This window comes from Salmo salar, unplaced genomic scaffold, assembly GCF_905237065.1.
Source record: "Salmo salar unplaced genomic scaffold, Ssal_v3.1, whole genome shotgun sequence".
Classification (NCBI taxonomy): domain Eukaryota; kingdom Metazoa; phylum Chordata; class Actinopteri; order Salmoniformes; family Salmonidae; genus Salmo; species Salmo salar.
The window spans coordinates 178,883-202,813 of NW_025547636.1; positions in this window are offsets into that span (position 1 = coordinate 178,883).

The following is a 23,931-nucleotide window of genomic DNA, read 5'->3' on the forward strand; positions in this document are numbered from 1 at the left end:
AGTAAAACGCTGTTTTTGGATATAAATATGAACATGATAGAACAAAAAATGCATGTATTGTCTAACATAATGTCCTAGGAGTGTCATCTGATGGAGATTGTCAAACGTTAGTGCATAATTTTAGCTGGTTTTCTGCTTTTGGTGACGCCTGTCTTTGAAGTGACAAAACATTACACACAGCTATTTTCAATGTACTCTCCTAACATAATTTAACTTTATGCTTTCGCCGTAAAGCCTTTTTGAAATCGGACAACGTGGTTAGATTAAGGAGATGTTTATCTTTCAAAGGGTGTAAGATAGTTGTATGTTTGAGAAATTTGAATTATGACATTTAATTGTTTTCAAATTTGGCGCTCTTGATATTTCACCTGTTGTTGATAGGGTGTACCAGGGGTGGGACGCATGCCCATAGAGGTTAAATGTGGCTCTAAACTCCAACATTTTGGATTTCAGATCAAATGTTTCATATGAGGTGACAGTATATAATGTCACCTTTTATATGAGGATATTTTCATACATATCTGTTTCACCATTTAGAAAAATAAAAGCACTTTATCTATCTAGTCCCCCTATACCTGTTAGGGCTATGGGGCAGTATTGACACGGCCGGATAAAAACATACCCGATTTAATCTGGTTACTACTCCTGCCCAGTAACTAGAATATGCATATAATTATTGGCTTTGGATAGAAAACACCCTAAAGTTTCTAAAACTGTTTGAATGGTGTCTGTGTATAACAGAACTCAAATGGCAGGCCAAAACCTGAGAAGATTCCATGCAGGAAGTGGCCTGTCTGACAAGTTGTGTTTCATCTTGGCTCTTTTTATTGAAGACTGAGGATCTTTGCTCTAACGTGACACTTCCTACGGCTCCCATACGCTCTCAGAGCCTGGGAAAAAGCTGAACGATATCGATGCAGCCTCTGGCTGAAACACATTATCGCTTTTGGCAAATGGCCGATCAGAGGACAATGGGCTTAGGCGCGTGCCCGAGTCGACCCCATGCTTTATTTTCTTTCTTCTTTTTATCTAAACGCAGATTCCCGGTCGGAATATTATCGCTTTCTTATGAGAAAAATGGCATAAAAAATAGATTTTAAACAGCGGTTGACATGCTTCGAAGTACGGTAATGGAATATTTAGAATTTTTTTGTCACGAATTGCGCCATGCTCGTCACCCTTCTTTACCCTTTCGGATAGTGTCTTGAACGCACGAACAAAACGCCGCTGTTTGGATATAACTATGGATTATTTTGAACCAAACCAACATTTGTTATTGAAGTAGATATCCTGGGAGTGCATTCTGACGAAGACAGCAAAGGTAATAACATTTTTCTTATAGTAAATCTGACTTTGGTGAGTACCACACTTGGTGGGTGTCTAAATAGCTAGCCCTGTAATGCCGGGCTATCTACTCAGAATATTGCAAAATGTGCTTTCACCGAAAAGCTATTTTAAAATCTGACATATCGAGTGCATAGAGGAGTTATGTATCTATAATTCTTAAAATAATTGTTATACTTTTTGTGAACGTTTATCGTGAGTAATTTAGTAAATTCACCGGCAGTGTTCGGTGGGAATGCTAGTCACATGCTAGTCACATGCTAATGTAAAAAGCTGGTTTTTGATATAAATATGAACTTGATTGAACAAAACATGCATGTATTGTGTAACATAATGCCCTAGGTTTGTCATCTGATGAAGATCATCAAAGGTTAGTGCTGCATTTAGCTGTGGTTTGGGTTTATGTGACATTATATGCTAGCTTGAAAAATGGGTGTCTGATTATTTCTGGCTTGGTACTCTGCTGACATAATCTAATGTTTTGCTTTCGTTGTAAAGCCTTTTGAAATCGGACAGTGTGGTTAGATTAACGAGAGTCTTGTCTTTAAAATGGTGTAAAATAGTCATATGTTTGAGAAATTGAAGTTTTTGCATTTTTGAGGTTTTTGAATAACGCGCCACAGGATTACACTGGCTGTTACGTAGGTGGGACGATTTGGTGCCACCTGCCCTAGAGAGGTTAAAGAAGTCATATGTTTCCTGACCAATTCACTCATAGTGTATTAAATTAGTCAAAAGTTTAGTGTTTGGTCCCATATTCTTTGACTGCAACGACTACATCAAGCTAACCTCTCACCATTACCAATAACAGAGGATACAACAAAACATGCTAACCTCTCACCATTACCAATAACAGAGGCTACAACAAAACATGCTAACCTCTCACCATTACCAATAACAGAGGCTACAACAAAACATGCTAACCTCTCACCATTACCAATAACAGAGGATACAACAAAACATGCTAACCTCTCACCCTTACCAATAACAGAGGATACAACAAAACATGCTAACCTCTCACCATTACCAATAACAGAGGCTACAACAAAACATGCTAACCTCTCACCATTACTAATAACAGAGGATACAACAAAACATGCTAACCTCTCACCATTGCCAATAACAGAGGCTACAACAAAACATGCTAACCTCTTACCATTACCAATAACAGAGGCTACAACAAAACATGCTAACCTCTCACCATTACCAATAACAGAGGCTACAACAAAACAAGCTAACCTCTTACCATTACCAATAACAGAGACTACAACAAAACATGCTAACCTCTCACCATTACCAATAACAGAGGCTACAACAAAACATGCTAACCTCTCACCATTACCAATAACAGAGACTACAACAAAACATGCTAACCTCTCACCATTACCAATAACAGAGGATACAACAAAACATACTAACCTCTCACCATTACCAATAACAGAGGCTACAACAAAACAAGCTAACCTCTCACCATTACCAATAACAGAGGCTACAACAAAACATGCTAACCTCTCACCATTACCAATAACAGAGGCTACAACAAAACATGCTAACCTCTCACCATTACCAATAACAGAGGCTACAACAAAACATGCTAACCTCTCACCATTACCAATAACAGAAGCTACAACAACACATGCTAACCTCTCACCATTACCAATAACAGAGGCTACAACTAAACATGCTAACCTCTCACCATTACCAATAACATAGGCTACAACAAAACATGCTAACCTCTCACCATTACCAATACAGAGACTACAACAAAACATGCTAACCTCTCACCATTACCAATAACAGAGGCTACAACAAAACATGCTAACCTCTCACCATTACCAATAACAGAGGATACAACAAAACATGCTAACCTCTCACCATTACCAATAACAGAGGCTACAACAAAACATGCTAACCTCTCACCATTACCAATAACAGAGGATTCAACAAAACATGCTAACCTCTCACCATTACCAATAGAGGCTACAACAAAACATGCTAACCTCTCACCATTACCAATAACAGAGGCTACAACAAAACATGCTAACCTCTCACCATTACCAATAACAGAGGATACAACAAAACATGCTAACCTCTCACCATTACCAATAACAGAGGCTACAACAAAACATGCTAACCTCTCACCATTACCAATAACAGAGGGTACAACGAAACACTTGTTGACCAACTACAGGAATACTGACCTCAGAGTCTCCAGTCTGCAGTGTGGATCCTCCAGTCCAGCAGAGAGCAGCTCCACTCCTGAATCCTTCAGGTCATTGTTACTCAGGTCCAGCTCTCTCAGGTGTGAGGGGTTTGAACTGAGAACTGAGGCCAACACTTTACAGGATGTGTCTGTGAGTTTACAGCCAGTGAGTCTGCCAACACAGAAGAAATACAATGACAGACATTTTGTATTAAAATGACACGCTTAGCTTTCTCTGTTTACGCTGTTACCCGTTTACAAATAATGTGTTGGGTTTGACCTCAGAGCTGAGACCAGAGAAGCACAGCCTTCCTCTGTGACTAGACAGCCTGACAGCCTGCAAAGAGTCAAATCATATTAAAACCACACTGCTATTCTTTGGCTGGTGAAAATAGTGGCAGTATATTTCTTCAAAATATTCAGATACATCAGTGTCCTGAAACCTGCCATATCTACTCATACATTAAAGTATCATATTATAAATTACAAATTATCAAAGTTTTGCCTGCAGATAGAAACATGTATAGTACAAATATTTGAGTAGACTGACCAGACCAGTTTAAAAGCAGTATCAGTCAAAAGACAGACAGTGAGGTATCAGATTTAGATTGTATTGAGTATACAGTCCACACCATATCTATTTTGACAGTGAAGATAACATTTTAAATGTGGCTCTATACTCCAACATTTTGGATTTCAGATCAAATGTTTCATATGAGGTGACAGTATATAATGTCACCTTTTATTTGAGGATATTTTCATACATATCTGATTCACCATTTAGAAAAATGAAAGCACTTTATGCATCTAGTCCCCCTATTTAAAGAAGTCATATGTTTTCTGACCAATTCACTCATAGTGTATTAAATTAGTCAAAAGTTTAGTATTTGGTCCCATATTCTTTGACTGCAATGACTACATCAACCCTGTGACTGCCATGATTGAGAAAGATCATGAATAATAATGAGTGAGAGAGTTACAGAGGCTACAACAAAACATGCTAACCTCTCACCATTACCAATAACAGAGGCTACAACAAAACATGCTAACCTCTCACCATTACCAATAACAGAGGCTACAACAAAACATGCTAACCTCTCACCATTACCAATAACAGAGGCTACAACAAAACATGCTAACCTCTCACCATTACCAATAACAGAGGCTACAACAAAACATGCTAACCTCTCACCATTACCAATAACAGTGGCTACAACAAAACATGCTAACCTCTCACCATTACCAATAACAGTGGCTACAACAAAACATGCTAACCTCTCACCATTACCAATAACAGAGGATACAACAAAACATGCTAACCTCTCACCATTACCAATAACAGAGGCTACAACAAAACATGCTAACCTCTCACCATTACCAATAACAGAGGATACAACAAAACATGCTAACCTCTCACCATTACCAATAACAGAGGCTACAACTAAACATGCTAACCTCTCACCATTACCAATAACATAGGCTACAACAAAACATGCTAACCTCTCACCATTACCAATACAGAGACTACAACAAAACATGCTAACCTCTCACCATTACCAATAACAGAGGCTACAACAAAACATGCTAACCTCTCACCATTACCAATAACAGAGGCTACAACAAAACATGCTAACCTCTCACCATTACCAATAACAGAGGATACAACAAAACATGCTAACCTCTCACCATTACCAATAACAGAGGATACAACAAAACATGCTAACCTCTCACCATTACCAATAACAGAGGCTACAACAAAACATGCTAACCTCTCACCATTACCAATAACAGAGGCTACAACAAAACATGCTAACCTCTCACCATTACCAATAACAGAGGCTACAACAAAACATGCTAACCTCTCACCATTACCAATAACAGAGGCTACAACAAAACATGCTAACCTCTCACCATTACCAATAACAGAGGATACAACAAAACAGCTAACCTCTCACCATTACCAATAACAGAGGATACAACAAAACATGCTAACCTCTCACCATTACCAATAGCAGAGGCTACAACAAAACATGCTAACCTCTCATCATTACCAATTTATTTATTTATTTCACCTTTATTTAACCAGGTAGGCAAGTTGAGAACAAGTTCTCATTTACAATTACGACCTGGCCAAGTTAAAGCAAAGCAGTTCGACACATATAACAACACAGAGTAACACATGGAGTTAAACAAATGTAACCCTCTCACCAGGCTTGAATATGACTCTCACAACATTAACATATGTAGAGTATCTCAGCAGCATGGGATGTTAGGTGAGAAGGACATCTCCAATAAGAATTCCTATTGTAAACTATCTAGGGTTATGACAATAGGGTATTAACTTCAGATGAAATGATTATAGGTTTCTGTTATTGAATCAGGATAAACCATCCCATGCATTAAATTAAAACAATCAATGACTCCACCAAGGCAACATACATAACGTTCCATATGTGTATTAAAACATTTTCAAACACAAATACATGTTCAGACACAACATCAAAAGAAAAAAATAATAATAATAAACCCCATTGAGTCGTGCACAACCCGTGTCCAAATTAAGCACCTCACATTGTGGTTACTCACGACTTGGTAGATATTCCCTCAGCGAAGTATGGCAGTTCCATGCAGGTTTCCTCACCAAGTCCAAGGCAGCACAGCTACCCATGCAGACAGTACTCCTTAGCCGTAACCGATATCCCCATGGCAACACGAACTCGTTAAGCTTACCAAGCAATTATCTCCCGGTGTCACACGATGCTAGGCTAACCTCTAGCTGGCTAATACCTCCACGACGAGACGGTAGCTTCAGTCTTTACTAAGTTTTAGCTAAATTATAACAACTCTTTTATTAAATTAAACATGTATTTCCCTTCATGTCTTAGTAGCTATGGATTTTGTTGTAGTTCTGTCGTCTTCTTTTATAATTTTTCTTCACCAACCGTCCTGAGGTAAAACGTCCATCCTTTCATCAACGTCTTTTTCCCTCCCGTTAACCAGGTCAACTCCCATTGGCCACAACTTAACAAGCGACCTTATTGGTCAAAACGTAAACTTCAAAGTAAAACAAACTATTCACTTATACATTAAATAAATATTTCTTCAAAAAGCATAATGCATTAACAACATTACAGTTTAGGAGCAATTCAATCATCTTTTAAATATAATACCAATTAATTATAACAAATAAACTCAATACTTGGTTCAAACAAGGGTATTACACAAACATACAGTCAATAATACAGTAGAAAAATAAGTCTATATACAATGTGAGCAAATGAAGTGAAATAAGGGAGGTAAAGGCAAAAAAAGGCCATGGTGGCAAAGTAAATACAATATAGCAAGTAAAACACTGGAATGGTAGATATGCAGTGGAAGAAAATGCAAAGTAGAAATAATGGGGTGCAAAGGAGCTAAATAAATAAATACAGTAGGGGAAGAAGTAGTTGGGCTAAATTATAGATGGGCTATGTACAGGTGCAGTAATCTGTGAGCTGCTCTGACAGCTGGTGCTTAAAGCTAGTGAGTGAGATAAGTGTTTCCAGTTTTAGAGATTTTTGTAGTTCGTTCCAGTCATTGGCAGCAGAGAACTGGAAGAAGAGGTGGCCGAAGGAGGAATTGGCTTTGGGGGTGACCAGAGAGATATACCTGCTGGAGCGCGTGCTACAGGTGGGTGCTGCTATGGTGACCAGTGAGCGGAGATAAGGGGTGACTTTACCTAGCAGGGTCTTGTAGATGACCTGGAGCCAGTGGGTTTGGCGACGAGTATGAAGCGAGGGCCAGACAATGAGAGCGTACAGGTCGCAGTGGTGGGTAGTACAGTGGGGGGAAAAAAGTATTTGATCCTCTGCTGATTTTGTACGTTTGCCCACTTACAAAGAAATGATCAGGGTTTTGCCACCAAGTACTAAGTCATGTTTTGCAGAGGGATCAAATACTTATTTCCCTCATTAAAATGCAAATCAATTTATAACATTTCTGACATGAGTTTTTCTGGATGTTTTTGTTGTTATTCTGTCTCTCACTGTTCAAATAAACCATTAAAATTATAGACTGATCATTTCTTTGTCAGTGGGCAAACGTACAAAATCAGCAGGGGATCAAATGCTTTTTTCCCCCACTGTATATGGGGCTTTGGTGACAAAACGGATGGCACTGTGATAGACTGCATCCAATTTATTGAGTAGGGTATTGGAGGCTATTTTGTAAATGACATCGCCGAAGTCGAGGATCGGTAGGATGGTCAGTTTTACGAGGGTATGTTTGGCAGCATGAGTGAAGGATGCTATGTTGCGAAATAGGAAGCCAATTCTAGATTTAACTTTGGATTGGAGATGCTTATAGTGAGTCTGGAAGGAGAGTTTACAGTCTAACCAGACACCCAGGTATTTGTAGTTGTCCACATATTCTAAGTCAGAACCGTCCAGAGTAGTGATGCTGGAGGGGCGGGCGGGTGCAGGCAGCTATCGGTTAAAGAGAATGCATTTAGTTTTACTTGTATTTAAGAGCAGTTGGAGGCCACGGAAGGAGAGTTGTATGGCATTGAAGCTCGTCTGGAGGTTAGTTAACACAGTGTCCAAAGAAGGGCCAGAAGTATACAGAATAACACCAATAACAGAGGGGGTCTGATCTTTGTGCCTCTGTAAATTTCTCATTCATCATCATTAATGATTCATTCATGATTATTCATAATCATGGTAGCATCCACATGAATGTATTAGTGTTCAGAAACATATTCTATTCTTACTGACAATACAAGTGAAGTGACTCCAAAATGACAGGACATTATTCACCATTCAGTTTCTATTAGGAAAAACATCATCCAAAACACAACCAAAACAAACTGAAAAATGAATTCAACAAGTTAGTAGAATCACAAGCTTGATGTAATCACTGCAGGCATGGAATATGGGACTAAATACTAAACTTATGGCTACTTTAATACAATATAAGTGAATTTGTCCGAATATGTCCAACTTTTTCAAATGGGAGAACTAAATACATAAAGTGCTTTCCTTTCTTAACAGTAACACAGCTATGTATGAAAATACCCTCAAATAAAAGGTGACATTCTGTACTGTCACCTAATATGAAACATTATATCTCAAATCCAATATGCTGGAGCATAGCACCACATTTAAAACTGTAAGCTTCACTGTCCAAACACATATGGTGTGGACTTTGTTTGTCTGGTAAACACATGTGGATCTGGTGAACAGTTATTACTTGTTGACCAACTACAGGAATACTGACCTCAGAGTCTCCAGTTTACAGTGGGGATTCCCCAGTCCAGCAGAGACCAGCTTCACGCCTGAATCCTTCAGGTCATTGTTACTCAGGTCCAGCTCTCTCAGGTGTGAGGGGTTTGACCTCAGAGCTGAGACCAGAGAATCACAGCCTTCCTCTGTGACTCCACAGCCTGACAGCCTGCAAAGAGTCAAATCATATTAAAATCACACTGCTATGCTTTGGTGGTGAAAATAGTGGCAGTATAATTTTTCAACATATTCAGATATCAGTGTCCTGAAACCTTTCATATCTATTCGTAAATGAATGTATCATCATTAAAAATGACAAATTATCAAAGTTTTGCCTGCAGATAGAAACATGTATAATACAAATATTTGAGTAGACTGACCAGACCAGTTTAAAAGCAGTATCAGTCAAAAGACAGACAGTGAGGTATCAGATTTAGATTGTATTGAGCATACAGTCCACACCATATCTATTTTGACAGTGAAGATAACATTTTAAATGTGGCTCTATACTCCAACATTTTGGATTTCACATCAAATGTTTCATATGAGGTGACAGTATATAATGTCACCTTTTATTTGAGGATATTTTAATACATACAGTTGAAGTCAGAAGTTTACATATACCTTAGCCAAATGCATTTAAACTCCATTTTTACAATTCCTGACATTTAATCCTAGTAAAAGTCCCCTGTCTTAGGTCAGTTAGGATCACCACTTTATTTTAAGAATGTGAAATGTCAGAATAATAGTAGAGAGAATGATTTATTTCAGCTTTTATTTCTTTCATCACATTCCCAGTGGGTCAGAAGTTTACATACACTCAATTAGTATTTGGTAGTATTGCCTTTAAATGGTTTAACTTGGGTTAAACGTTTCGGGTAGCCTTCTACAAGCTTCCCACAATAAGTTGGGTGAATTTTGGCCCATTCCTCCTGACAGAGCTGGTGTAACTGAGTCAGGTTTGTAGGCCTCCTTGCTCGCACACGCTTTTTAATTCTGGCCACACATTTTCTATAGGATTGAGGTCAGGCTTTTGTGATGGCCACTCCAATACCTTGACTTTGTTGTCCTTAATCCATTTTGCCACAACTTTGGAAGTATGCTTGGGGTCATTGTCCATTTGGAAGACCCATTTGTGACCAAGCTTTAACTTCCTGACTGATGTCTCAAGATGTTGCTTCAATATATCCACAATTTTCCTGCCTCATGATGCCATCTATTTTGTGAAGTGAGCCAGTCCCTCCTGCATCAAAGCACCCCCACAACATGATGCTGCCACCGCCGTGCTTCACAGTTGGGATGGTATGATGGCTGTGTGGTCCCATGGTGTTTAGACTTGCGTACTATTGATTGAACGTGTTACCTTCAGGCGTTTGGAAATTGCTCCCAAGGATGAAGCAGACTTGTGGAGGTCTACAATTTTTTTTCTGAGATGTTGGCTGATTCCTTTTCATTTTCCCATGATGTCAAGCAAAGAGGCACTGAGTTTGAAGGTAGGCCTTGAAATACATCCAAATTATGTCAATTAGTCTATCAGATGCTTCTAAAGCCATGACATCATTTTCTGGAATTTTCCAAGCTGTTTAAAGGCACAGTCAACTTAGTGTATGTAAACTTCTGACCCACTGGAATTGTGATACAGTGAATTATAAGTGAAATAATCTGTCTGTAATCAATTGTTTCAAAAATTACTTGTGTCATGCACAAAGTAGATGTCCTAACCGACTTGCCAAAACTATAGTTTGTTAACAAGAAATTTGTGGAGTGGTTGAAAAACACGTTTTAATGACTCCAACCTAAGTGTATGTACACTTCCGACTTCAACTGTATGTGATTCACAATTAAAACTTACATTCTGATGATGCCATGATTAAGAAGAATCATGAATGAATCATGAATCATAATGAGTGAGAAAGTTACAAGAGGCCACAACAAAACATGCTAACCTCTCACCATTACCAATAACAGAGGATACAACAAAACATGCTAACCTCTCACCATTACCAATAACAGAGGATACAACAAAACATGCTAACCTCTCACCATTACCAATAACAGAGGCTACAACAAAACATGCTAACCTCTCACCATTACCAATAACAGAGGCTACAACAAAACATGCTAACCTCTCACCATTACCAATAACAGAGGCTACAACAAAACATGCTAACCTCTCACCATTACCAATAACAGAGGATACAACAAAACATGCTAACCTCTCACCATTACCAATAACAGAGGATACAACAAAACAGCTAACCTCTCACCATTACCAATAACAGAGGATACAACAAAACATGCTAACCTCTCACCATTACCAATAGCAGAGGCTACAACAAAACATGCTAACCTCTCATCATTACCAATTTATTTATTTATTTCACCTTTATTTAACCAGGTAGGCAAGTTGAGAACAAGTTCTCATTTACAATTACGACCTGGCCAAGTTAAAGCAAAGCAGTTCGACACATATAACAACACAGAGTAACACATGGAGTTAAACAAATGTAACCCTCTCACCAGGCTTGAATATGACTCTCACAACATTAACATATGTAGAGTATCTCAGCAGCATGGGATGTTAGGTGAGAAGGACATCTCCAATAAGAATTCCTATTGTAAACTATCTAGGGTTATGACAATAGGGTATTAACTTCAGATGAAATGATTATAGGTTTCTGTTATTGAATCAGGATAAACCATCCCATGCATTAAATTAAAACAATCAATGACTCCACCAAGGCAACATACATAATGTTCCATATGTGTATTAAAACATTTTCAAACACAAATACATGTTCAGACACAACATCAAAAGAAAAAAATAATAATAATAAACCCCATTGAGTCGTGCACAACCCGTGTCCAAATTAAGCACCTCACATTGTGGTTACTCACGACTTGGTAGATATTCCCTCAGCGAAGTATGGCAGTTCCATGCAGGTTTCCTCACCAAGTCCAAGGCAGCACAGCTACCCATGCAGACAGTACTCCTTAGTAACCGATATCCCCATGGCAACACGACCTCGTTAAGCTTCCCAAGCAATTATCTCCCGGTGTCACACGATGCTAGGCTAACCTCTAGCTGGCTAATACCTCCACGACGAGACGGTAGCTTCAGTCTTTACTAAGTTTTAGCTAAATTATAACAACTCTTTTATTAAATTAAACATGTATTTCCCTTCATGTCTTAGTAGCTATGGATTTTGTTGTAGTTCTGTCGTCTTCTTTTATAATTTTTCTTCACCAACCGTCCTGAGGTAAAACGTCCATCCTTTCATCAACGTCTTTTTCCCTCCCGTTAACCAGGTCAACTCCCATTGGCCACAACTTAACAAGCGACCTTATTGGTCAAAACGTAAACTTCAAAGTAAAACAAACTATTCACTTATACATTAAATAAATATTTCTTCAAAAAGCATAATGCATTAACAACATTACAGTTTAGGAGCAATTCAATCATCTTTTAAATATAATACCAATTAATTATAACAAATAAACTCAATACTTGGTTCAAACAAGGGTATTACACAAACATACAGTCAATAATACAGTAGAAAAATAAGTCTATATACAATGTGAGCAAATGAAGTGAAATAAGGGAGGTAAAGGCAAAAAAAGGCCATGGTGGCAAAGTAAATACAATATAGCAAGTAAAACACTGGAATGGTAGATATGCAGTGGAAGAAAGTGCAAAGTAGAAATAGAAATAATGGGGTGCAAAGGAGCTTAATAAATAAATACAGTAGGGGAAGAGGTAGTTGGGCTAAATTATAGATGGGATATGTACAGGTGCAGTAATCTGTGAGCTGCTCTGACAGCTGGTGCTTAAAGCTAGTGAGGGAGATAAGCGTTTCCAGTTTTAGAGATTTTTGTAGTTCGTTCCAGTCATTGGCAGCAGAGAACTGGAAGAAGAGGTGGCCGAAGGAGGAATTGGCTTTGGGGGTGACCAGGGAGATATACCTGCTGGAGCGCGTGCTACAGGTGGGTGCTGCTATGGTGACCAGTGAGCGGAGATAAGGGGGGACTTTACCTAGCAGGGTCTTGTAGATGACCTGGAGCCAGTGGGTTTGGCGACGAGTATGAAGCAAGGGCCAGACAACGAGAGCGTACAGGTCGCAGTGGTGGGAAGTACAGTGGGGGAAAAAAGTATTTGATCCCCTGCTGATTTTGTACGTTTGCCCACTGACAAAGAAATGATCAGTCTATAATTTTAATGGTAGGTTTACTTGAACAGTGAGAGACAGAATAACAGCAAAAAAATCAAGAAAAACGCATGTCAAAAATGTTATACAATTATTTGCATTTTAATGAGGGAAATAAGTATTTGACCCCTCTGCAAAACATGACTTAGTACTTGGTGGCAAAACCCTTGTTGGCAATGAGAGGTCAGACGTTTCTTGTAGTTGGCCACCAGGATTGCACACATCTCAGGAGGGATTTTGTCCCACTCCTTTTTACATTTTTTAGTCATTTAGCAGACGCTCTTATCCAGAGCGACTTACAGTAGTGAATGCATACATTTCATACAATTTCATACATTTCTTTTCTGTGCTGGCCCCCCGTGGGAATCGAACCCACAACCCTGGCGTTGCAAACACCATGGTTTACCAACTGAGCTACAGGGAAGGCTCCTTTTTGCAGATCTTCTCCAAGTCATTAAGTTTTCGAGGCTGACGTTTGGCAACTCAAACCTTCAGCTCCCTCCACAGATTTTCTATGGGATTAAGGTCTGGAGACTGGCTCGGCCACTCCAGGACCTGTGCTTCTTCTTGAGCCACTCCTTTGTTGCCTTGGCCGTGTGTTTTGGGTCATTGTCATGCTGGAATACCCATCCACGACCCATTTTCAATGCCCTGGCTGAGGGAAGGAGGTTCTCACCCAAGATTTGACGATACATGGCCCCGTCCATCGTCCCTTTGATGCAGTGAAGTTGTCCTGTCCACCTCCATATTCGACGGTGGAGATGGTGTTCTTGCTGTCATAGGCAGCATTCCTCTTCCTCCAAACACGGCGAGTTGAGTTGATGTCAAAGAGCTCTATTTTGGTCTCATCTGACCACAACACTTTCACCAGTTGTCCTCTGAGTCATTCAGATGTTCATTGGCAAACTTCAAACGGGCATGTATATCTATTCTTGAGCAGGGGGACCTTGCAGGCGCTGCACGATTTCAGTCCTTCTCGGCGTAGTGTGTTACCAATTGTTTTCTTGGTGACTATGGTCCCAGCTGCCTTAAGATCATTGACAAGATCCTCCCATGTAGTTCTGGGCTGATTCCTCACCGTTCTCATGATCATTGCAACTCCACGAGGTGAGATCTTGCATGGAGCCCCAGGCCGAGGGATATTGACAGTTCTTTTGTGTTTCTTCCATTTGCGAATAATCGCACCAAATGTTGTCACCTTCTCACCAAGCTGCTTGGAGATGGTCGTGCAGCCCATTCCAGCCTTGTGTAGGTCTACAATCTTGTCCCTGACATCCTTGGAGAGCTCTTTGGTCTTGGCCATGGTGGAGAGTTTGGAATCTGATTGATTGATTGCTTCTGTGGACAGGTGTCTTTTTTTACAGGTAACAAGTTGCGGTTAGGAGCACTCCCTTTAAGAGTGTGCTCCTAATCTCAGCTCGTTACCTGTATAAAAGACACCTGGGAGCCAGAAATCTTTCTGATTGAGAGGGGTTCAAATACTTATTTCCCTCATTAAAATGCAAATCAATTTATAACATTTCTGACATGAGTTTTTCTGGATGTTTTTGTTGTTATTCTGTCTCTCACTGTTCAAATAAACCATTAAAATTATAGACTGATCCTTTCTTTGTCAGTGGGCAAACGTACAAAATCAGCAGGGGATCAAATACTTTTTTCCCCCACTGTATATGGGGCTTTGGTGACAAAACGGATTGCACTGTGATAGACTGCATCCAATTTATTGAGTAGGGTATTGGAAGCTATTTTGTAAATGACATCGCCGAAGTCGAGGATCGGTAGGATGGTCAGTTTTACGAGGGTATGTTTGGCAGCATGAGTGAAGGATGCTATGTTGCGAAATAGGAAGCCAATTCTAGATTTAACTTTGGATTGGAGATGCTTATAGTGAGTCTGGAAGGAGAGTTTATAGTCTAACCAGACACCCAGGTATTTGTAGTTGTCCACATATTCTAAGTCAGAACCGTCCAGAGTAGTGATGCTGGACAGGCGGGCAGGTGCAGGCAGCAATCGGTTGAAGAGCATGCATTTAGTTTTACTTGTATTTAAGAGCAGTTGGAGGCCTCAGAAGGAGAGTTGTATGGCATTGAAGCTCGTCTAGAGGTTGGTTAACACAGTGTCCAAAGAAGGGCCAGAAGTATACAGAATAACACCAATAACAGAGGGGGTCTGATCTTTGTGCCTCTGTAAATTTCTCATTCATCATCATTATTCATTCATGATTATTCATAATCATGGTAGCATCCACATGAATGTAGAAGTGTTCAGAAACATCTTCTATTCTTACTGACAATACAAGTGAAGTGACTCCAAAATGACAGGACATTATTCACCATTCAGTTTCTATTAGGAAAAACATCATCCAAAACACAACCAAAACAAACTGAAAAATGAATTCAACAAGTTAGTAGAATCACAAGCTTGATGTAATCACTGCAGGCATGGAATATGGGACTAAATACTAAACTTATGGCTACTTTAATACAATATAAGTGAATTTGTCCGAATATGTCCAACTTTTTCAAATGGGAGAACTAAATACATAAAGTGCTTTCCTTTCTTAACAGTAACACAGCTATGTATGAAAATACCCTCAAATAAAAGGTGACATTCTGTACTGTCACCTAATATGAAACATTATATCTCAAATCCAATATGCTGGAGCATAGCACCACATTTAAAACTGTAAGCTTCACTGTCCAAACACATATGGTGTGGACTTTGTTTGTCTGGTAAACACATGTGGATCTGGTGAACAGTTATCACTTGTTGACCAACTACAGGAATACTGACCTCAGAGTCTCCAGTCTGCAGTGGGGATTCCCCAGTCCAGCAGAGAGCAGCTTCACTCCTGAATCCTTCAGGTCATTGTTACTCAGGTCCAGCTCTCTCAGGTGTGAGGGGTTTGACTCCAGAGCTGAGACCAGAGAAGCACAGCCTTCCTCTGTGACTCCACAGCCTGACAGCCTGCAAAGAGTCAAATCATATTAAAATTCACTGCTATGCTTTGGTGGTGAAAATAGTGGCAGTATCATTTTTCAACATATTCAGATATCAGTGTCCTGAAACCTTACATATCTATTCGTAAATTAATGTATCATCATTAAAAATGACAAATTATCAAAGTTTTGCCTGCAGATAGAAACATGTATAGTACAAATATTTGAGTAGACTGATCAGACCAGTTTAAAAGCAGTATCAGTCAGAAGACAGACAGTGAGGTATCAGATTTAGATTGTATTGAGTATACAGTCCACACCATATCTATTTTGACAGTGAAGCAAACATTTTAAATGTGGCTCTATACTCCAACATTTTGGATTTCAGATCAAATGTTTCATATGAGGTGACAGTATATAATGTCACCTTTTATTTGTGGGTATTTTAATACATACAGTTGAAGTCAGAAGTTTACATATACCTTAGCCAAATACATTTAAACTCCATTTTTACAATTCCTGACATTTAATCCTAATAAAAATTCCCTGGCTTAGGTCAGTTAGGATCACCACTTTATTTTAAGAATGTGAAATGTCAGAATAATAGTAGAGAGAATGATTAATTTCAGCTTTTATTTCTTTCATCACATTCCCAGTGGGTCAGAAGTTTACATACACTCAATTAGTATTTGGTAGCATTGCCTTTAAATGGTTTAACTTGGGTTAAACGTTTCGGGTAGCCTTCTACAAGCTTCCCACAATAAGTTGGGTGAATTTTGTCCCATTCCTCCTGACAGAGCTGGTGTAACTGAGTCAGGTTTGTAGGCCTCCTTGCTCGCACACGCTTTTTAATTCTGGCCACACATTTTCTATAGGATTGAGGTCAGGCTTTTGTGATGGCCACTCCAATACCTTGACTTTGTTGTCCTTAATCCATTTTGCCACAACTTTGGAAGTATGCTTGGGGTCATTGTCCATTTGGAAGACCCATTTGTGACCAAGCTTTAACTTCCTGACTGATGTCTCGAGATGTTGCTTCAATATATCCACAATTTTTCCTGCCTCATGATTCCATCTATTTTGTGAAGTGCACCAGTCCCTCCTGCAGCAAAGCACCCCCACAACATGATGCTGCCACCGCCGTGCTTCACAGTTGGGATGGTATGACGGCTGTGTGGTCCCATGGTGGTTAGACTTGCGTACTATTGATTGAACGTGTTACCTTCAGGCGTTTGGAAATTGCTCCCAAGGATGAAGCAGACTTGTGGAGGTCTACAAATTTTTTTCTGAGATTTTGACTGATTCCTTTTCATTTTCCCATGATGTCAAGCAAAGAGGTACTGAGTTTGAAGGTAGGCCTTGAAATACATCCAAATTATGTCAATTAGTCTATCAGATGCTTCTAAAGCCATGACATAATTTTCTGGAATTTTCCAAGCTGTTTAAAGGCACAGTCAACTTAGTGTATGTAAACTTCTGACCCACTGGAATTGTGATACAGTGAATTATAAGTGAAATAATCTGTCTGTAAACAATTGTTTCAAAAATTACTTCTGTCATGCACAAAGTAGATGTCCTAACCGACTTGCCAAAACTATAGTTTGTTAACAAGAAATTTGTGGAGAGGTTCAAAAACACGTTTTAATGACTCCAACCTAAGTGTATGTACACTTCCGACTTCAACTGTATGTGATTGACGATTAAAAATTAAATTCTGATGATGCCATGATTAAGAAAAATCATGAATAAATCATGAATCAGAATGAGTGAGAAAGTTACAGAGGCTACAACAAAACATGCTAACCTCTCACCATTACCAATAACAGAGGCTACAACAAAACATGCTAACCTCTCACCATTACCAATAACAGAGGCTACAACAAAACAGCTAACCTCTCACCATTACCAATTACAGAGGCTACAACAAAACATGCTAACCTCTCACCATTACCAATAACAGAGGCTACAACAAAACATGCTAACCTCTCTCCATTACCAATAACAGAGGCTACAACAAAACATGCTAACCTCTCACCATTACCAATAACAGAGGCTACAACAAAACATGCTAACCTCTCACCATTACCAATAAAGGAGGCTACAACAAAACATGCTAACCTCTCACCATTACCAATAACAGAGGCTACAACAAAACATGCTAACCTCTCACAATTACCAATAACAGAGGGGGTATGATCTTTGTACCTCTGTAAATTTCTCATTCCTCATTATTCACGAATAATTCCTGATTATTCATAATCATGGTAGCATCCACATGAATGTAGGAGTGTTCAGAAACTTCTTCTATTCTTACTGACAATTCAAGTGAAGTGACTCCAAAATGAAAGGACATTATTCACCATTCAGTTTCTATTCGGAAAAACATAATCCAAAACACAACCAAGACAAACTGTAAATGAATTCAACAAGTTAGTAGAATCACACGCTTGATGTAATCATTGCAGGCATAGAATATGGGACACATCACTAACTTTTGACTAAATTAATTTGTCCAAATGATTAAGACTTCTTCAAATGGGAGAACTAAACTCAGCAAAAAAGAAACGTCCTCTCACTGTCATTTGCGTTTATTTTCAGCAAACTTAACATGTGTAAATATTTGTATTAACATAACAACATTCAACAACTAAGACATAAACTGAACAAGTTCCACAGACATGTGACTAACAGAAATTGAATAATATGTCCCTGAACAAAGGGGGGGTCAAAATCAAAAGTAACAGTCAGTATCTGGTGTGGCCACCAGCTGCATCAAGAACTGCAGTGCATCTCTTCCTCATGGACTGCATCAGATTTTCCAGTTCTTGATGTGAGATGTTACCCCACTCTTCCACCAAGGCATCTGCAAGTTCCTGGACATTTTTGGGGGAATGGCCTTAGCCCGCACCCTCTGATCCAACAGGTCCCAGATGTGCTCAATGGGATTGAGATCCGGGCTCTTCGCTGGCCATGGCAGAACACTGACATTCCTGTCTTGCAGGAAATCACGCACAGAACAAGCTGTATGGTGGTGGCATTGTCATGCTGGAGGGTCATGTCAGGATGAGCCTGCAGGAAGGGTACCACATGAGAGAGGAGGATGTCGTCCCTGTAACGCACATCGTTGAGATTGCCTGCAATGACAACAAGCTCAGTCCGATGATGCTGTGACACACCGCCCCAGACCATGACGGACCCTCCACCTCCAAATCGATCCCGCTCCAGAGTACAGGCCTCGGTGTAACGCTCATTCCTTCGACGATAAACGGGAATCCGACCATCACCCCTGGTGAGCCAAAACCTCGACTCGTCAGTGAAGAGCACTTTTACCCAGTCCTGTCTGGTCCAGCGATGGTGAGTTTGTGCCCATAGGTGACGTTGTTGCCGGTGATGTCTGGTGAGGACCTGCCTTACAACAGGTCTACAAGCCCTCAGTCCAGCCTATCTCAGCCTGTTGCGGACAGTCTGAGCACTGATGGAGGGATTGTGCGTTCCTGGTGTAACTCGGGCAGTTGTTGTTGCCATCCTGTACCTGTCCCGCAGGTGTGATGTTCAGATGTACCAATCCTGCACAGGTGTTGTTACACGTGGTCTGCGCTGCGAGGACGATCAGCTGTCCGTCCTGTCTCCCTGTAGCGCTGTCTAAGGCGTCTCATAGTACGGACATTGCAATGTATTGCCCTGGCCACATCTGCAGTCCTTGTGCCTCCTTGCAGCATGCCTAAGGCATGTTCACGCAGATGAGCAGGGACCCTGGGCATCTTTATTTTGGTGTTTTTCAGAGTCAGTAGAAAGGCCTCTTTCATGTCCTAAGTTTTCATAACTGTGACCTTCATTGCATTTACATTTACATTTAAGTCATTTAGCAGACGCTCTTATCCAGAACGAATCACAAATTGGTGCATTCACCTTATGATATCCAGTGGAACAACCACTTTACATTAGTGCATCTAAATCTTTTAGGGGGGGTTAGAAGGATTACTTTATCCTATCCTAGGTATTCCTTAAAGAGGTGGGGTTTCAGGTGTCTCCGGAAGGTGGTGATAGACTCCGCTGTCCTGGCGTCGTGAGGGAGCTTGTTCCACCATAGGGGTTCCAGAGCAGCGAACAGTTTTGACTGGGCTGAGCGGGAACTGTGCTTCCTCAGAGGTAGGGGGGCCAGCAGGCCAGAGGTGGATGAGCGCAGTGCCCTCGTTGCCTACCGTCTGTAATCTATTAGTGTCTTAACGACCGTTCCACAGGTGCATGTTCATTAATTGTTTATGGTTCATTGAACAAGCATGGGAAACAGTGCTTAAACCCTTTACAATGAAGATCTGTGAAGTTATTTGGATTTTTATGAATTATCTTTGAAAGACAGGGTCCTGAAAAAGGGATGTTTCTTTTTTTGCTGAGTTTAGATGCATAAAGTGCTTTCATATCTAAATGGTAAAAAATACAGTCTTGGCCAAAAGTTTTGAGAATGACACAAATATTAATTTTCACAAAGTCTGCTGCCTCAGTTTGTATGATGGCAATTTGCGTATACTCCAGAATGTTATGAAGAGTGATCAGATGAATTGCAAATAATTGCCAAGTCCCTCTTTGCCATGCAAATGAACTGAATCCCCCCAAAAAGTCCACTGCATTTCAGCCCTGCCACAAAAGGACCAGCTGACATCATGTCAGTGATTCTCTCGGTAACACAGGTGTGAGTGTTGACGAGGACAAGGCTGGAGATTACTCTGTCATGCTGATTGAGTTTGAATAACAGACTGGAAGCTTCAAAAGGAGGGTGGTGCTTGGAATCATTGTTCTTACTCTGTCAAACATGGTTACCTGCAAGGAAACACGTGTCGTCATCATTGCTTTGCACACAAAGGGCTTCACAGGCAAGGATATTGCTGCCAGTAAGATTGCACCTAAATCAACCATTTATCGGATCATCAAGAACTTCAAGGAGAGCGGTTCAATTGTTGTGAAGAAGGCTTCAGGGCGCCCAAGAAAGTCCAGCAAACGCCAGGACCGTCTCCTAAAGTTGATTCAGCTGCGGGATCGGGGCACCACCAGTACAGAGCTTGCTCAGGAATGGCAGCAGGCAGGTGTGAGTGCATCTGCACGCACAGTGAGGCGAAGACTTTCGGAGGATGGCCTGGTGTCAAGAAGGGCAGCAACGAAGCCACTTATCTCCAGGAAAAACATCAGGGACAGACTGATATTCTGCAAAAGGTACAGAGATTGGACTGCTGAGGACTGGGGTAAAGTCATTTTCTCTGATGAATCCCCTTTCCGATTGTTTGGGGCATCCGGAAAAAAGCTTGTCCGGAGAAGACAAGGTGAGCACTACCATCAGTCCTGTGTCATGCCAACAGTAAAGCATCCTGAGACCATTCATGTGTGGGGTTGCTTCTCAGCCAAGGGTGTGGGCTCACTAACAATTTTGCCTAAGAACACAGCCATGAATAAAGAATGGTACCAACACATCCTCCGAGAGCAACTTCTCCCAACCATCCAGGAACAGTTTGGTGATGAACAATTTCTTTTCCAGCATGATGGAGCACCTTGCCATAAGGCAAAAGTGATAACTAAGTGGCTCTGGGAACAAAACATCGATATTTTGGGTCCATGGCCAGGAAACTCCCCAGACATTAATCCCATTGAGAACTTGTGGTCAATCCTCAAGAGGCAGGTGGACAAACAAAAACCCACAAATTCCGACAAACTCCAAGCATTGATTATGCAAGAATTGGCTGCCATCAGTCAGGATGTGGCCCAAAGGTTAATTGACAGCATGCCAGGGCAGATTATAGAGGTCTTGAAAAAGAAGGGTCAACACTGCAAATATTGACTCATTGCTTCAACTTCATGTGATTGTCAATAAAAGCCTTTGACACTTATGAAATGCTTCTAATTATACTTCAGTATTCCATAGTAACATCTGACAAAAATATCTAAAGACACTGAAGCAGCAGACTTTGTGAAAATTAATATTTGTGTCATTCTCAAAACTTTTGGCCACGACTGTATATGTATGAATACCTTTAAATAAAAGGTGACATTCTGTACTGTCACCCAATATGAAACATTCTATCTCGAATCCAAAATGCTGGAGCATAGCACCACATTTAAAACTGTAAGCTTCACTGTCCAAACACATATGGTGTGGACTATGTGTGTCTGGTAAACACATGTGGATCTGGTGAACAGTTATCACTTGTTGACCAACTACAGGAATACTGACCTCAGAGTCTCCAGTTTACAGTGGGGATCCTCCAGTCCAGCAGAGAGCAGCTTCACTCCTGAATCGTTCAGGTCATTGTTACTCAGGTCCAGCTCTCTCAGGTGTGAGGGGTTTGAACTGAGAACTGAGATCAGAGAATCACAGCCTTCCTCTGTGACTCCACAGCCTGACAGCCTGCAACGAGTGAAATTATATTAAAATCACACTGCTATTATTTGGTGGTGAAAATAGTAGCAGTATATTTTTTCAACATATGAAACCTTCCATATCTATTCGTAAATTAATATATCATCATTAAAAATGACAAATGATCAAAGTATTGCCTGCAGATAGAAACATGTATAGTACAAATATTTGAGTAGACTGACCAGACCAGTTTAAAATCAGTATCAGTCAAAAGACAGACAGTAAGGTATCAGATTTAGATTGTATTGAGTATACAGTCCACACCATATCTATTTTGACAGTGAAGATAACATTTTAAATGTGGCTCTAAACTCCAACATTTTGGATTTCAGATCAAACGTTTCATATGAGGTGACAGTATATAATGTCACCTTTTCTTTGAGGATATTTTCATACATGTCTGTTTCACCATTTAGAAAAATGAAAGCACTTTATGTATCTAGTCCCCCTATTTAAAGAAGTCATAAGTATTCTGACCAATTCACTCATAGTGTACTAAAATAGTCCAAAGTTTTGTATTTGGTCCCATATTCCATGAAAGCAACGACTACATCAAGCTTGTGACTCAAACTCGTTGGTTCCATTTGCAGTTTGTTTTGGTTGTGTTTTGGGTTATGTTTTGCCCAATATTAAAATGGTGGATGTTTTCTAAGTGAGAAGATACATGCTGGAGTATAGCACCACATTTAAGACTGTAAGCTTCACTGTCCAAACACATATGGTGTGGACTATGTGTGCCTGGTAAACACATGTGGATCTGGTGAACAGTTATCACTTGTTGACCAACTACAGGAATACTGACCTCAGAGTCTCCAGTCTGCAGTGGGGATTCCCCAGTCCAGCAGAGAGCAGCTCCACTCCTGAATCCTTCAGGTCATTGTTACTCAGGTCCAGCTCTCTCAGGTGTGAGGGGTTTGACTCCAGAGCTGAGACCAGAGAATCACAGCCTTCCTCTGTGACTAGACAGCCTGACAGCCTGCAAAGAGTCAAATTATATTAAAATCACACTGCTATTCTTTGGTGGTGAAAATAGTAGCAGTATATTTTTTCAACATATGAAACCTTCCATATCTATTCGTAAACTAATATATCATAATTAAAAATGATATGAGGATATTTTCATACATATCTGTTTCACCGTTTAGAAATGAAAGCACTTTATGTAGCTAGTCCCACCATGTGCAGAAGTTATAAGTATTCTGACCAATTAACTTATAGTGTATTAAAATAGTCAAAAGAGGCCAAAGGGGGTGAATACTTTTGCAAGCCACTGTATATACATAAAATTCTTTCATTTCTAAATGGTAAAACATGAATACTCTCAAAAAAAGGTGACATTCTGTACTGTCACCTAATATGAAACATTCGATCTCAAATCCAACATGCTGGAGCATATCTCCAAAATGTAAACTGTAAGCTTCACTGTCCAAACACATATGGTGTGGACTATGTGTGCCTGGTAAACACATGTGGATCTGGTGAACAGTTATCACATGTTGACCAACTACAAGAATACTGACCTCAGAGTCTCCAGTCTGCAGTGTGGATCCTCCAGTCCAGCAGAGAGCAGCTCCAC